The sequence below is a fragment of the Panulirus ornatus genome, chromosome 48, assembly GCF_036320965.1.
Source record: "Panulirus ornatus isolate Po-2019 chromosome 48, ASM3632096v1, whole genome shotgun sequence".
NCBI classification, from domain to species: domain Eukaryota; kingdom Metazoa; phylum Arthropoda; class Malacostraca; order Decapoda; family Palinuridae; genus Panulirus; species Panulirus ornatus.
The window spans coordinates 1,333,213-1,347,622 of NC_092271.1; the positions used below are offsets into that span (position 1 = coordinate 1,333,213).

The 14,410-nt window shown below is 41.9% G+C and overlaps 1 pseudogene; it reads right to left on the minus strand.

Annotated features, from left to right (window-relative positions):
- The window catches only part of LOC139764050 (protein O-mannosyl-transferase TMTC1-like), a 571,510-nt pseudogene that overhangs the window by 150,403 nt on the left and 406,697 nt on the right, over nt 1-14,410 (minus strand).

Sequence of the window (14,410 nt, forward strand, 5' to 3'; positions counted from 1 at the left end):
TATTCCTTGCACGCCTGTGACCAAACCATTTCAAAACACCCTCTTCTGCGCTCTCAACCACACTCTTTATTATCATACATCTCTCTCACCTTTTCATTACTTACTCGATCAAACCACCTCACACCACACATTGTCATCAAACATCTCATTTCCAGCACATCCATCCTCCTGCGCACACTATCTATAGCCCACGCCTCGCTACCATATAACATTGTTGGAACCACTATTCCTTCAAACACACCCATTTTTGCTTCCCAAGATAACGTTCTCGACTTCCACACATTTCCCAACGCTCTCAAAACTTTCTCCCCCTCCCCCACCCTATGATTCACCTCCGCTTCCATGGTTCCATCCGCTGTCAAATCCACTCCCAGATATCTAAAACACTTCCCTTCCTCCAGCCTTTCTCCATTCAAACTCACCTCCCAATTGACTTGTCCCTCAACCCTACTGTACCTATAATGATATGGAGATCTATTGTAAGAGATGATTGGTCGGTATTTTGTGATCCAGTTATCAGTCAGTCAGGGAAGAAGGATTCAAACCGCTACTCTGTAAAGATGTTGGAATGCGTCCCTGTTATACTGCTCTTCTTCAGCAGGTGTATTCAATCTCATTTAGTAATGGTAAAGTTGTTTATCTCGTCGTGTTTGTTTCGACAATACACGACTGTCAGTAATTCCACTTAGACTTCAATTCTTTCCTTTGAAAACCTTTTGCCTACGTTTGTAGTACACTTTCCCAGAACCAGCGGTACAAAATGCTACTTTACACCGTTGTTTCTGGTCAGTTTGTATCTAACGAAGAAATTATAATGAACACATTGTTCATCAATCTAGATCACAAGTTTCAGTCATCCTGGGGAGCAGCAGGTGAACTACCGCGCCGCAGAAATCGGCAAATACGGGCAGGAGCGAAGGGTGGAAACCTCCTTGTTTTGTCACATATTAAAGGAACAGAAGAGGAAGCCAAGTGAGGAGCTCTTCCTGAAGACGGAGGTTCGTACTTGTGATGAATGGTTGGTGTCTCTGAACTACTTCCTTGGTCGACGAAATCATGTAAAGTTGAAACTGTGTAGCAGAGTCGACCTACAGTAGATCCTGAATGTTACATATCCCAGAACCAAACTGTAGTCAGTGGTATTCAACATTAACCAGAAGGTTGATTTACGATTATCCAACAAAGCTTTTGTAGCTCTTGTAACACATCACCGAATCAACTGCTGTTGTTGTACTTACAGATCATATAATTATAGGAAAATATTGACGTGTAGGTTTAATGATTCAGCACACACACACACACACACACACACACACACACACTCGCACCTATAAGAAGGTGGGTCTGTCTTTCTGTCTGTCTGTCTCCACACATGTTGAGTAAGTTGCCAGATGTACGAGAAGATAAACAGCTGCCATTCATTCATCCACTTCCTCACCAGGATGGACATTACTGGCCACTGGGATGGTATGTTCTCTCGAAAATGTATCATAAGTGCGCGAGAAGGTTGTGGCGGCAAAATAGGAAGTTCAAAGAATGAAATTGGCGGGTGTGAGTGGGTGGGGTAATTCATCACTGTCATTCCTCCGTTCAGGAAGTGGTTGCCATTGAGGGAGGGGTCGGTGGGGGTAAGGAAGAATGGACTAACCAGGGAAGAGGGAGTGGTGGTGGCGGGGGAGGGGTTGTGGTTGTAGTGTGTGGTAGCCCGGTACAGGATCAGGAGAAACACCCGCGAGTCTCGAATATGATGGCATTAGAGAGAAAGGAGTGGAATAACAGACGTCAGGGAGGGGTGGGTGGTTGGGTTATCATGCAGGAGGGTGTGAGGCGTGCACGGAGTGATGTGGTGTACAGGTGTCGTGGGCTATCTGTCTGTTGAAGCTGGGCATTTGAAGCAGTAAGAGGAAACGTAAGAATGGTTTGTGTGGGGCTTTGCTACAGAGAGAGAGAGAGAGAGAGAGAGAGAGAGAGAGAGAGAGAGAGAGAGAGAGAGAGAGAGAGAGAGAGAGAGAGAGAGAGGAGCGGGGGGGTTACTGAAGAGCGAATAATGAAAAGTTACCTTCGGCGAGACTGTATCATGGGAAGCTGACAATCATGCCAGAACGAGAAGTTCTCAGTCCAAAACAGATGAAAGTATACATTACATCACCACTTCCAGCAACACACAACGTGCAAGCGATCCATCATTGTCTACCTAATCCAGAACGAGAACCCCTTAGAACCCCAGACTAAATCATAAATTAACACATCAAGAAGGAAGTTGTAAACCCCATGATAACATAATAAGTAAACTACCATCAGCAACCAAACTAAACGTATCATTGTGGAACATCTCCAACAGGGCGTACTGACCTCCACATGAGAGTCTTACACGGCACTAACTCAACAAGTCAATATATGATACATTACTTAACAGCATGATACATGACACATTAACTAACAAGTCAATATATGATACATTACTTAACAGCATGATACATGACACATTAACTAACAAGTCAATATATGATACATTACTTAACAGCATGATACATGACACATTAACTAACAAGTCAATATATGATACATTACTTAACAGCATGATACATGACACATTAACTAACAAGTCAATATATGATACATTACTTAACAACATGATACATGACACATTAACTAACAAGTCAATATATGATACATTACTTAACAACATGATACATGACACATTAACTAACAAGTCAATATATGATACATTACTTAACAAGATGACTACATGACACAATAAACTAACAAGTCATATAGGTACATCACTTAACAGATAATACATGGAACATTAACTAACAAGTCAATATATGACTACATTACTTAACATCATGATACATGCACATTAACTAACAAGTCAATATATGATACATTACTTAACAACATGATACATGACACATTAACTAACAAGTCAATATATGATACATCACTTGACAAGATAATACATGACACATTAACCAACAAGTCAATATATGATACATTACTTAACAAGATGATACATGACACATTAATAAGTCTGTATGGTAAATTCATCAATCATATTAGAGTCATTAATCATCTTCACAAAGGTTCGCTTTCTCCCTAACACACGATCTACAATGAACATACAAACGACCCAAGAAGTTCGTACGTACATTTGTTCCACAGCCAATCAAGGACGAGATCTCTGCCGGGCTAATAAGGGTTTCCATTGGTCATGTTTCCCATATTGCTACTTTTGCGTTTCTTTATCTTGCATGAAACCTGCTCAGTTCTCAACCTGAAGCATTCATAATTGTTCATCATTATTCATTCTTGCCAGCCAGGTTAGGGCAAGATGGACTCACTGCAGCGACCTTTGCTTGTTGACCCCACGACTAACGAGCAAACTGCCATTTAGCTTTGTTGACGATCCTACCTGAACACGGTGGGCTTCCGGCTGTCCAACAACTGTGTTTTCCATTTCCAAATATATCTGGCTTGTAAACACCGGAGTGATCTGCCCTGACGTCCCGCCTGTTCAAACACCATCGATTTTGCAATTTCGTCGGACCACAATTTTTCTGTTAATGGTGAAAGCCAGTTCACCAACTCTGCTATGTTTACCTGAGGGGTCGACTCAACAATCTACTGAAAAGGTTTATTTTGAGGCTGTAGCTGCGCCGTCCACTGTCCGAGAAGCGATACCACGCGGGGACAGATGGAGTGGACTCAGGGTGGAACTGATTCATACCTAGACTAAGACACTGCTGGAGCACTGAAGTACCATTCCACCCTCTTACTATACCACTCGCTTTTCGCCACGTAATAAATTTCACTGTAAACAGACACGTTGATTCGTCTAGCTCCTCCTGTGTGAGTCATCGTGAGCGGTGATGGCCGGCGGTGTCGGCAACACATACACAAAACACATCGACCAACCACCAGACAAGTCGTAGTCACAAGACTTCACTCTGATGAAGAAGTGAAGCCAGAAGTAGTGAAGTGCGCTCCTCTCTACACCCTCTGGACACAAGAATGAATCGTGGCAACATGAGTAATTCAAGGGTTACGATTTTGTCTTAAGGTGAGATCATGAAGGATCAGTACACCTTGCCTCCCACCCACCCACTGTTTACCTCACAGTCATCATGACACACACGCTGGTTGGCGGCGTCATGACCGGTGAAGACATCAACAAACCACAGACGTCCCGCGAGGCAGTCAGACCTCCCACCTCAGGTAACAATCAAGATAATTGTTGTTATTAAACAGAATGTTACATTAATAATTAACGATTAAGCTGAATGTTACATTAATAATTAACGATTAAGCTGAATGTTACATTAATAATTAACGATAAAGCTGAATGTTACATTAATAATCAACGATGAAGCTGAATGTTACATTAATAATTAACGATTAAGCTGAATGTTACATTAATAATTAACGATAAAGCTGAATGTTACATTAATAATTAACGATAAAGCTGAATGTTACATTAATAATTAACGATAAAGCTGAATGTTACATTAATAATCAACGATGAAGCTGAATGTTACATTAATAATCAACGATGAAGCTGAATGTTACATTAATAATTAACGATAAAGCTGAATGTTACATTAATAATTAACGATAAAGCTGAATGTTACATTAATAATTAACGATGAAGCTGAATGTTACATTAATAATTAACGATAAAGCTGAATGTTACATTAATAATTAACGATAAAGCTGAATGTTACATTAATAATTAACGATAAAGCTGAATGTTACATTGATAATTAACGATAAAGTTGAACGTTACATTGATAAAGCTTAAGGATCTCTAAAGAAACACAAATCCAGAGTAATGAACTTGGTGTGAGGAGGTTATGCTCCCGGCCAAAATCGTTTCTAAGATGAAATTATGTTTTCATGTAATTCCACGTCTGTAAACCACACTGACCAAAGGTCATGGCTATTTCCACTCCACATGAGCCTAAGTCACGTGTAACAGACGGAATTTTAAGAGATTCCCTGATGTTGGACCTGCTACACATTACCACAACACTGTACACAGAAGACAGGTCCTCCTCCCACCGTGGCCAAGAGGTACACACATGACGAATACTGGAATATGAATAACCCATCTTGCATCAGCCACAAGTGAGATCACAAGACTGATAACTGGCCTACAAGGAAAGAAAACCTCAAGACTTATAAGAACAATCTGTGTTACTAAACTAACTGAACTACAGCAAGAAACTACAGAAGTTCTGGAAGACATGAAAGATGAAGCCGAAGAAAAGCCCGTACTTGACCTAACCTAGCAAACCACACAAGGCAGATAATGACCACATTAATCCTTGTGAATCTTTTCGATATCGTTCTACCAGGAGCTTTTGGGATGATAGTGAGACAGTTGATGACGGCATGAAATTCTCAGACAACTTCTCCGCGGAAGCAGTTTGTCTCCGTCATATGCTTTGCCAGTCATGCTGAGGTTTGCCTATGTTAATCAAGAGGTTAAAAAGGAGTTGGAGAAAGAACTGCTCCCTGGGGACTCCACTGTATAGAGTTTTAGTGTTCCAGAGGTGGCCATCGTGAGTGACGAGTACTTTATGTGTGATGGTGTTTTGGAGGAGAGCGTCAAATGCTCTGGTGACATCTGTTGTCACTAGCACTGCTCGGAAAGGCGATGTGGTTTGTCTCGTCCATCTGCAGTCGCAGTGTCGTGTCTCGGTGGTAAGGTGTGTGGGTTGAAGCCATTTTGTGTGGGTGAGAGCGGGATGTTTTGTTTAATTGTGTTGTGGATTAGTTTATCACAGAGTTCACATGTTGAGGATAAAAGACGTATATGCTCCGTGTCCAAGTTCTTCATGATTTATAATCTAAATCACTCCAAAATTAACCACCAACACTAAGTAGGAAATTCAAACTTACACCTGTTTCACTCTCCCGTATCCTATACTCACATATTCCCTTATACCCAAGAGACACAACACGGAGAAAACATATATACGCCGATATGACCAGAGAAGCACTAAACAACCATTCTCCCAACTCAAGTCATGAACAACATCCCACTCGTCATACAACCATCTAAAACCACGCATCCCCAAATATGAACGAGTTACACTTTCTCTTTCACTCTCTGGTCATCATCTGCAACACTACAAACATTAAGTCAGCACAACCTAAGAGCCCACGTACCCACGATGCAACTACCACAATGAAGACAATCGAACATTTAGTGCTCAATTGCCTCGCTCTCTCCTCACATAAATACAACCACAACTTGACTTCACTTTATGACCTATGGTCCCATCCAGTGGATGTGGCCGGTATCTTTAATGCTGCAGGAGTTTCATAAAGACAAAAAAGGACTCCTGATCAGGAAGTAAGTATTTATAGTTTACATATCTATAGAAATGTAGTAGATATATCATTTCAAGGCTTAAAAGTTGATACCAGTACTAGAATATTTCCAATGAATAATTTCCACATAACTTTGCGTAGAGTTCGTCACAATAAAGTATGTCAGGATGATACTTGTGTTCATTAACAAACACTTTACCTCATACCAACCAAGATATCTGGCCCAAGACGCCTTAAGGACACCTACGCCTTGTCACTAAATGGTGTGATGAAGTGGATCTGCCACAGTGGTGTGGTGTTTGCTACCAAGTCTAATGCCTTACCCAGTCATCTACCTAATCAACTCTCCATCAGTGTGCCACCTACATGTCTGTGGTACCCATTCATCATCTTAACAATGGCATCAACTCATATACCTGTCATTGTTACCTTTCGAGTATTTATCGAACCAACAATAGTATCCACTCCTTCTCCCACCAGCTCACGGTAGTGGACACATGAGCAGCGAACTAGATGCCAGCGCCCAGGATCGACTTCAGACCAGCAGATTCTGAGTCCCCCACGCTGATCACACCACGGATAAATCAAGTAATTTCCTTGTTCAGGAACTCCGTCAGTTGAGCTTTCACTTCTAATGAAAAATTCCCCCATAACCTTGAATTTATAACCTCTTCAACAATTGATCTAATGGATGGCCCTCTCAGCAGTGTCCCAGATTTAAGAGTGTGATATAGTGATCTTCAGGGGAGAGTTCACGGGTCTTGTTGGGTGCCTGGCTGACCCAGGTCAAGGGGCACTGGATCTTAAGCTCCTTAATGTGTTGAGTTCTTTTCTTCTACATCTATTTCCTCTCTGGTTATCAGTGTTCATCTTCTATTTCCTTTGTAACTTGTCGTCACACAAATTTTTACCAAAAACTTAACTGTACTGAAAACGAGTATCCCTTCCATGAACTGGCGTTATACAGGAGTCCTTACATTCTTCATTTTTCACTCTTTTATCTCCGCATCTTCAAGTTCATTCCTTTAGCTTCTTTATAATCTACGTCTGATTCTTCACTTCCTACATATGTAGCTGTTCCTTTAAGTCCTCTTCTATATTTTTCTGTTTTGTATACATTGTTTGCAGTATTGATGATGACCTTACACTGTGGCTCCCCAACTTGCAGGTTTGTGGTGAGATTTTGTCTTTCAGTCATAAAAATGATTTTGATCCTGATTCTGCTATTTTTTCCTTTGATGTTGGTGGCTCCAGTCGTAGAGCAATATCCAAATCATGTACGGACCATAATTGAAATATAAAGAGGTTAATGAAAGGGAAAACGAAGTGAAAAGGAAAATTTGCGGATTTCGAAGAAAATGAAAAACCCCTTTTAAAAGTACCAGGCCACAGTTAATGGGAAAGACTTCTGAAAGATACAGTTATCAAAGCGGCCCACCCTGGAGTTGCTAACTACCACACAGTATAATATGAGGCAGCAGCTGGCCGAGTATTGCGTGGTCTTGCAGCCAGCTCTCAGAAGCAGATCCTTAAGTATAGAGGGAAAGTGAACCAACACTTCGGCGTAGAGCAAGGGGATCAAGTTTGGAAGTTAGCATGGGAGAGATTATAGGTCGAACTGCATTAGACTCAACTCTGTCACGCAAGGATACAAAGCTAGAACCACCCCAATTGCAGGAGCAGTACTCCACATAAGGATGGATAAATCCTTTGTATAAACGGAGCAACTGTTTGGAAGAAAAGAAATTTTGACATCTAAACAGGACTCCCAGATCATTTTAGAGGTAGACTCACTCACTTCCGTAGTGTTGAGTTTCCAAGATGGTGTGAATACTACAGTAATACCAAGCGTATTAATCAAATCATGAGATGGGATTACAGATCTGGTGATGGAGAGAGAAGAGTTGTGAGGAACCTTCGATAGAGAGATGAGTAGATAAAGTGCAGGGGACAGGACAGATCCTTGAGGGACACCACTCTTGATGGAGAAAGGTGGGAGGCTGATTCATGAACAACCACACAGATAGATCAGCCAAAGATAAAACTAGACACAGGCGAGCAAAGTGAGGGAGGGAAACCAAAATGAAGGAGCTTAGAGGTTAGAACCCGATGCCACACCCGGTCAAAAGCTCTGGATGTATCAAGGACAACTTCGGTGCATATAATTCCCAAAACTCTTTCAGAAATATTGACAAGACATTAGTTAGACAGGAAAAAATATCACCAGTGGATCAGGCCTTACGGAAGCCATACTAGTGATCAGAGAAGACTGTGAGGTTAGATACGCCTGAGAGGATGCGAGAGTTTATGAGTTCAAAGACTTTGGAAACAATAGATATCAAAGCAAAAGAATGGTCACCCTTCTTAGGGTCGGGATGAACCAACATATGCTTCCAAGGAGAAGGAAAAGTTTTGTTTTTAAAATAGAAACGGAACAGATGAGCAAGCACAGGTGCGAGTTCAGACACACTCTTTCAGTACACGGAGATGGATGCCATCAGGACCATAAGCCTTGCTTGTGTCAGAGAAAGGAGCACTTTTCGGACAGTCCGTAAAGAGATTACGGGGAGAAGCATAGGATTAGTGAGAGGAGCATCGGGAGGAGAAGGAATGCTAGAGTCATCCAAGGTGAAGTTAGAGGAGAAACGGGAGCCAGAGTTGCTTTGCCTATGGGAGTGATAGCTATAGTACCGTCAGAACAGAAAGGTGAAGGGAAGGTAGAGCGATAGAATTTGTTAGAAATGCCCTTAGATGAATACCAGAAAGATCCATCGGTGGATGAAAAGGAGAGGTTATAACTTTTCCTCTGAATAAAGAAACACTTCGCCTCACTGATAACATGCTTGCAATGATTACGCCTCATTCAGTCTGTACTTGCATTACCGGTCGTTAGCCTTACTGACGTCAACCACTGCTTTTATGAGAAGGTTTATTAATGTATCACAAACTTGAGTGCAGCATCTTACCTCTCGCTGCCAAAGTATGACCTACTCTAACATAAAATGTCTTCTTGTCATTTTCAATTAGCTCCACAACCTAATTTTCCTCCTCTGACCTGTAGAGACATAACAACTAGTTCTTAAAATAATTGATTTCTCAGCTAATGAAAATCAAGTGAAAGATATTGTATTTAACTCTAAGAAGTATCCTCTCTCTTTTACCTCGCCCGGTTGGTTGTCAGTTCATGTTAATCGAGTCTAGTTATGAAGTTTTACTGCAAGAATATCTTTCATCCATCATACAAATAACTTTCCTCCACTGTAAGACTCGTTCCATGTATTGATTCTTCCAAAGTCTAAACTGGTTTATTATCTTTTCTTCACGAGGTTTAACTAGCCACTTGCTACACCTGCTGTTGTACAGTTTGACGAGTCTGGGCCAGCCTATAGAGAGTGTTGGAATGTGTGCTCCTCCCTGAGGCCATGTATTTAATCTAGATATATAAGACAAACAGTGCTACAAACACTCACATCTTGATCCTCTGAGGCTACCAAAGTAATAATCAAAAAGTACAAACTTGCAACGCCTGCAAAGGTAAGGGTTACCCTGCCGGTCATTGTGTATGAGGCGAGGCGGAGGACATCCCCGTGAGTATTGTAGGTGTGGCTGGCTGGCGCGCCGTACTCACACAACATCATGAAATATGGTCACCATTTCCTCACCTCCTGCTGGAATAATACATGGCTGGGCCAGAGCAGCTGCCAGCCAGCACAGTGATCACATTCTGGTTTTCGTGTTCCATATTCCAGCAGTAAGATCCATGAGCTGCCGCTCTAACGTTAGGCGGTATCGACCAGTGGCTGGCCAGTGTGAACAGCCAGCCGGGGGAAGGAAGGGCACAACTCTGGCTGACCTCGCTGACCTAATTCAGGAAGCGGGTCATCCTCCTCATCATCAGCTGATGGTTCCTTGGTTTGTACACGAGGGAAGGCTGGAGGTGGACCTTCATGTATGTTATTATGTTCCCAGATCTTAAGACACAAGATCCTTTGATCCTAACGGGAAAGACGTCTAGTGAGGTGGGTCAGGCATGAGAGACTTCAAATGCCTCATGCACAAGGAAGGCTCAAGACGCACGTGTGTGATGTAGGACGCCTGAACCCCAGGTAACCACCTCTGCTGGTACAACCAGCCATCCTTCACCCTTGGGAAGGAAGGAAATGGACAAAAAAGGAACAAATCTTATAAGATTCTGTAAAGGTTATTGATGGAAGGCTAATGCTGACCGTATGCAGGGCGGTGTGGTCGAGCCCACAACACACTCAGGTGTGTCCACATCGACGCCGCCTTAATGGACGCTCCTCATGTGTCAAACCAATGTCACATGAAGCCATGTTTACACTGACCAACGACACCATGTAAAGTTAAGGAACACCCTGTCCCCTGTACCCTATAACACACACACACACACACACACACACACACACACACACACACACACAAACAAACTATACTAAAGAGTCTCGACCCTTACAAGGTTTCTTATCCTCATGACATTTCACCATATGTGATTCTGAAGATGTGAGTAGATACGTAACACAAACTTCGTGAGGTGCTGGTCATGATGTCGCTGGAGAGTGAAGCAAAGTGTGAGGACAATGGCTACAGCAGCAGCAGCAGATGTCAGTGTGGTACACACCAGCCTCTCTAACGAGTCAGGTGTGTAAGGTTCTCGAAAAGGACAAGTAGAAAGAGAATGGATGGCTTTTTTGCAGAGAAATTACATATGTAAGAAGCAGCACGATTATGGGGAAAGGTCTTGTGTTACAAACTTCTTGAAGTTTTATGACAAAAGAAACACTGTCACATAGAAAAGGGGAGGCTGGGTTGATTCCTTTTATGTGAACTGACTAAAATCACATGACACTGTGCTATATGGGAGACTGGTCAAGAAGATTTGATCACAATTTAGGAATATTGAGGCAAATCCTTCATCATATAAACGATTTCTAAGTGGGAGGGAAAAGACAATGTGTATATATCTTTTTTTATGTTAGTTGAGACGGCAGTGGCAGCTGAGACCCTAATCAAGGCCATCCCATTAACGCACGGGTAGCGATGCTATTTCCTGTGGGGCAGGGTGGCGTAAGTAATGGATGAGGGCGAGTATGAATGTGTGCATGTGCATGTCTGTGTATGTGTATGAACATGGATGAATATGTGCGTGTATGTGCGTTTATATGTATATATATAAATATATATATATATATATATATATATATATATATATATATATATATATATATATATATATATATATATATATATATATATATATATATATATATATATATATATATATATATATATATATATATATATATATATATATATATCCCTGGGGATAGGGGATTAAGAATACTTCCCACGCATTCCTCACGTGTCGTAGAAGGCGACTAAAGGGGACGGGAGCGGGGGGCCAGAAACCCTCCCCTCCTTGTATTTTAACTTTCTAAAAGGGGAAACAGAAGAAGGAGTCACGCGAGGAGTGCTCATCCTCCTCGAAGGCTCAGATTGGGGTGTCTAAATGTGTGTGGATGTAACCAATATGAGAAAAAAGGAGAGATAGGTAGTATGTTTGAGGAAAGGAACCTGGATGCTTTGGCTCTGAGTGAAACGAAGTTAAAGGGTAAAGGGGAAGAGTGGTTTGGGAATGTCTTGGGAGTAAAGTCAGGGGTTAGTGAGAGGACAAGAGCAAGGGAAGGAGTAGCACTACTCCTGAATCAGGAATTGTGGGAGTATGTGATAGAGTGTAAGAAAGTAAATTCTAGATTGATATGGGTAAAACTGAAAGTTGATGGAGAGAGATGGGTGATTATTGGTGCATATGCACCTGGGCATGAGAGGAAAGATCATGAGAGGCAAGTGATTTGGGAGAAGCTGAATGAGTGTGTTAGTGGTTTTGATGCACAAGACCGGGTTATAGTGATGGGTGATTTGAATGCAAAGGTGAGTAATGTGGCAGTTGAGGGAATAATTGGTATATATGGAGTGTTCAGTGTTGTAAATGGAAATGGTGAAGAGCTTGTAGATTTATGTGCTGAAAAAAGACTGGTGATTGGGAATACCTGGTTTAAAAAGCGATATATACATAAGTATACGTATGTAAGTAGGAGAGATGGCCAGAGAGCGTTATTGGATTACGTGTTAATTGATAGACGCACGAAAGAGAGACTTTTGGATGTTAATGTGCTGAGAGGTGCAACTGGAGGGATGTCTGATCATTATCTTGTGGAAGCAAAGGTGAAGATTTGTGGGGGTTTCAGAAAAGAAGAGAGAATGTTGGGGTGAAGAGAGTGGTGAGACTAAGTGAGCTTCGGAAGGAGACTTGTGTGAGGAAGTACCAGGAGAGACTGAGTACAGAATGGAAAAAGGTGAGAACAAGGGAGGTAAGGGGAGTGGGGGAGGAATGGGATGTATTTAGGGAAGCAGTGATGGCTTGCGCAAAAGATGCTTGTGGCATGAGAAGCGTGGGAGGTGGGTTGATTAGAAAAGGTAGTGAGTGGTGGGATGAAGAAGTAAGATTATTAGTGAAAGAGAAGAGAGAGGCATTTGGACGATTTTTGCAGGGAAAAAATGAAATTGAGTGGGAGAGGTATAAAAGAAAGAGACAGGAGGTCAAAAGAATGGTGCAAGATATGAAAAAGAGGGCAAATGAGAGTTGGGGTGAGAGAGTATCATTAAATTTCAGGGAGAATAAAAAGATGTTTTGGAAGGAGGTAAATAAAGTGCGTAAGACAAGGGAGCAAATGGGAACTTCAGTGAAGGGGGCTAATGGGGGGGTGATAACAAGTAGTGGTGATGTGAGAAGGGGATGGGGTGAGTATTTTGAAAGTTTGTTGAATGTGTTTGATGATAGAGTGGCAGATGTGGGGTGTCTTCGTCGAGGTGGTGTGCATAGTGAGAGGGTTAGGGAAAATGATTTGGTTAATAGAGAAGAGGTAGTAAAAGCTTTCCGGAAGATGAAAGGATGGTATTGCAGTGGAATTCATTAAAAAAGGGGGTGACTGTATTGTTGACTGGTTGGGAAGGTTATTTAATATATGTATGATTCATGGTGAGGTGCCTGAGGATTTGCGGAATGCTTGCATAGTGCCATTGTACAAAGGCAAAGGGGATAAGAGTTAGTGCTCAAATTACAGAGGTATAAGTTTGTTGAGTATTCCTGGTAAATTATATGGGAGGGTATTGATTGAGAGGGTGAAGGCATGTATACAGCATCGGATTGGGGAAGAGCAGTGTGGTTTCAGAAGTGGTAGAGGATGTGTGGATCAGGTGTTTGCTTTCAAGAATGTATGCGAGAAAAACTTAGAAAAACAAATGGATTTGTACGTAGCATTTATGGATCTGGAGAAGACATATGATAGAGTTGATAGAGATGCTCTGTGGAAGGTATTAAGAATATATGGTGTGGGAGGCAAGTTGTTAGAAGCAGTGAAAAGTTTTTATCGAGGATGTAAGGCATGTGTACGTGTAGGAAGAGAGGAAAGTGACTGGTTCTCAGTGAATGTAGGTTTGCGGCAGGGGTGTGTGATGTCTCCATGGTTGTTTAATTTGTTTATGGATGGGGTTGTTAAGGAGGTAAATGCAAGAGTTTTGGAAAGAGGGGCAAGTATGCAGTCTGTTGTAGATGAGAGAGCTTGGGAAGTGAGTCAGTTGTTGTTCGCTGATGATTCAGCGCTGGTGGCTGATTCATGTAATAAACTGCAGAAGCTGGTGACTGAGTTTGGTAAAGTGTGTGAAAGAAGAAAGTTGAGAGTAAATGTGAATAAGAGCAAGGTTATTAGGTACAGTAGGGTTTAGGGTCAAGTCAATTGGGAGGTAACTTTGAATGGAGAAAAGCTGGAGGAAGTGAAGTGTTTTAGATATCTTGGAGTGGATCTGGCAGAGGATGGAATAATGGAAGAGGAAGTGAATCATAGGGTGGGGGAGGGGGCGAAAATTCTGGGAGCCTTGAAGAATGTTTGGAAGTCGAGAACATTATCTCGGAAAGCAAAAATGGGTATATTTGAAGGAATAGTGGTTCCAACAACGTTGTATGGTTGCGAGGCGTAGGCTATGGATAGAATTG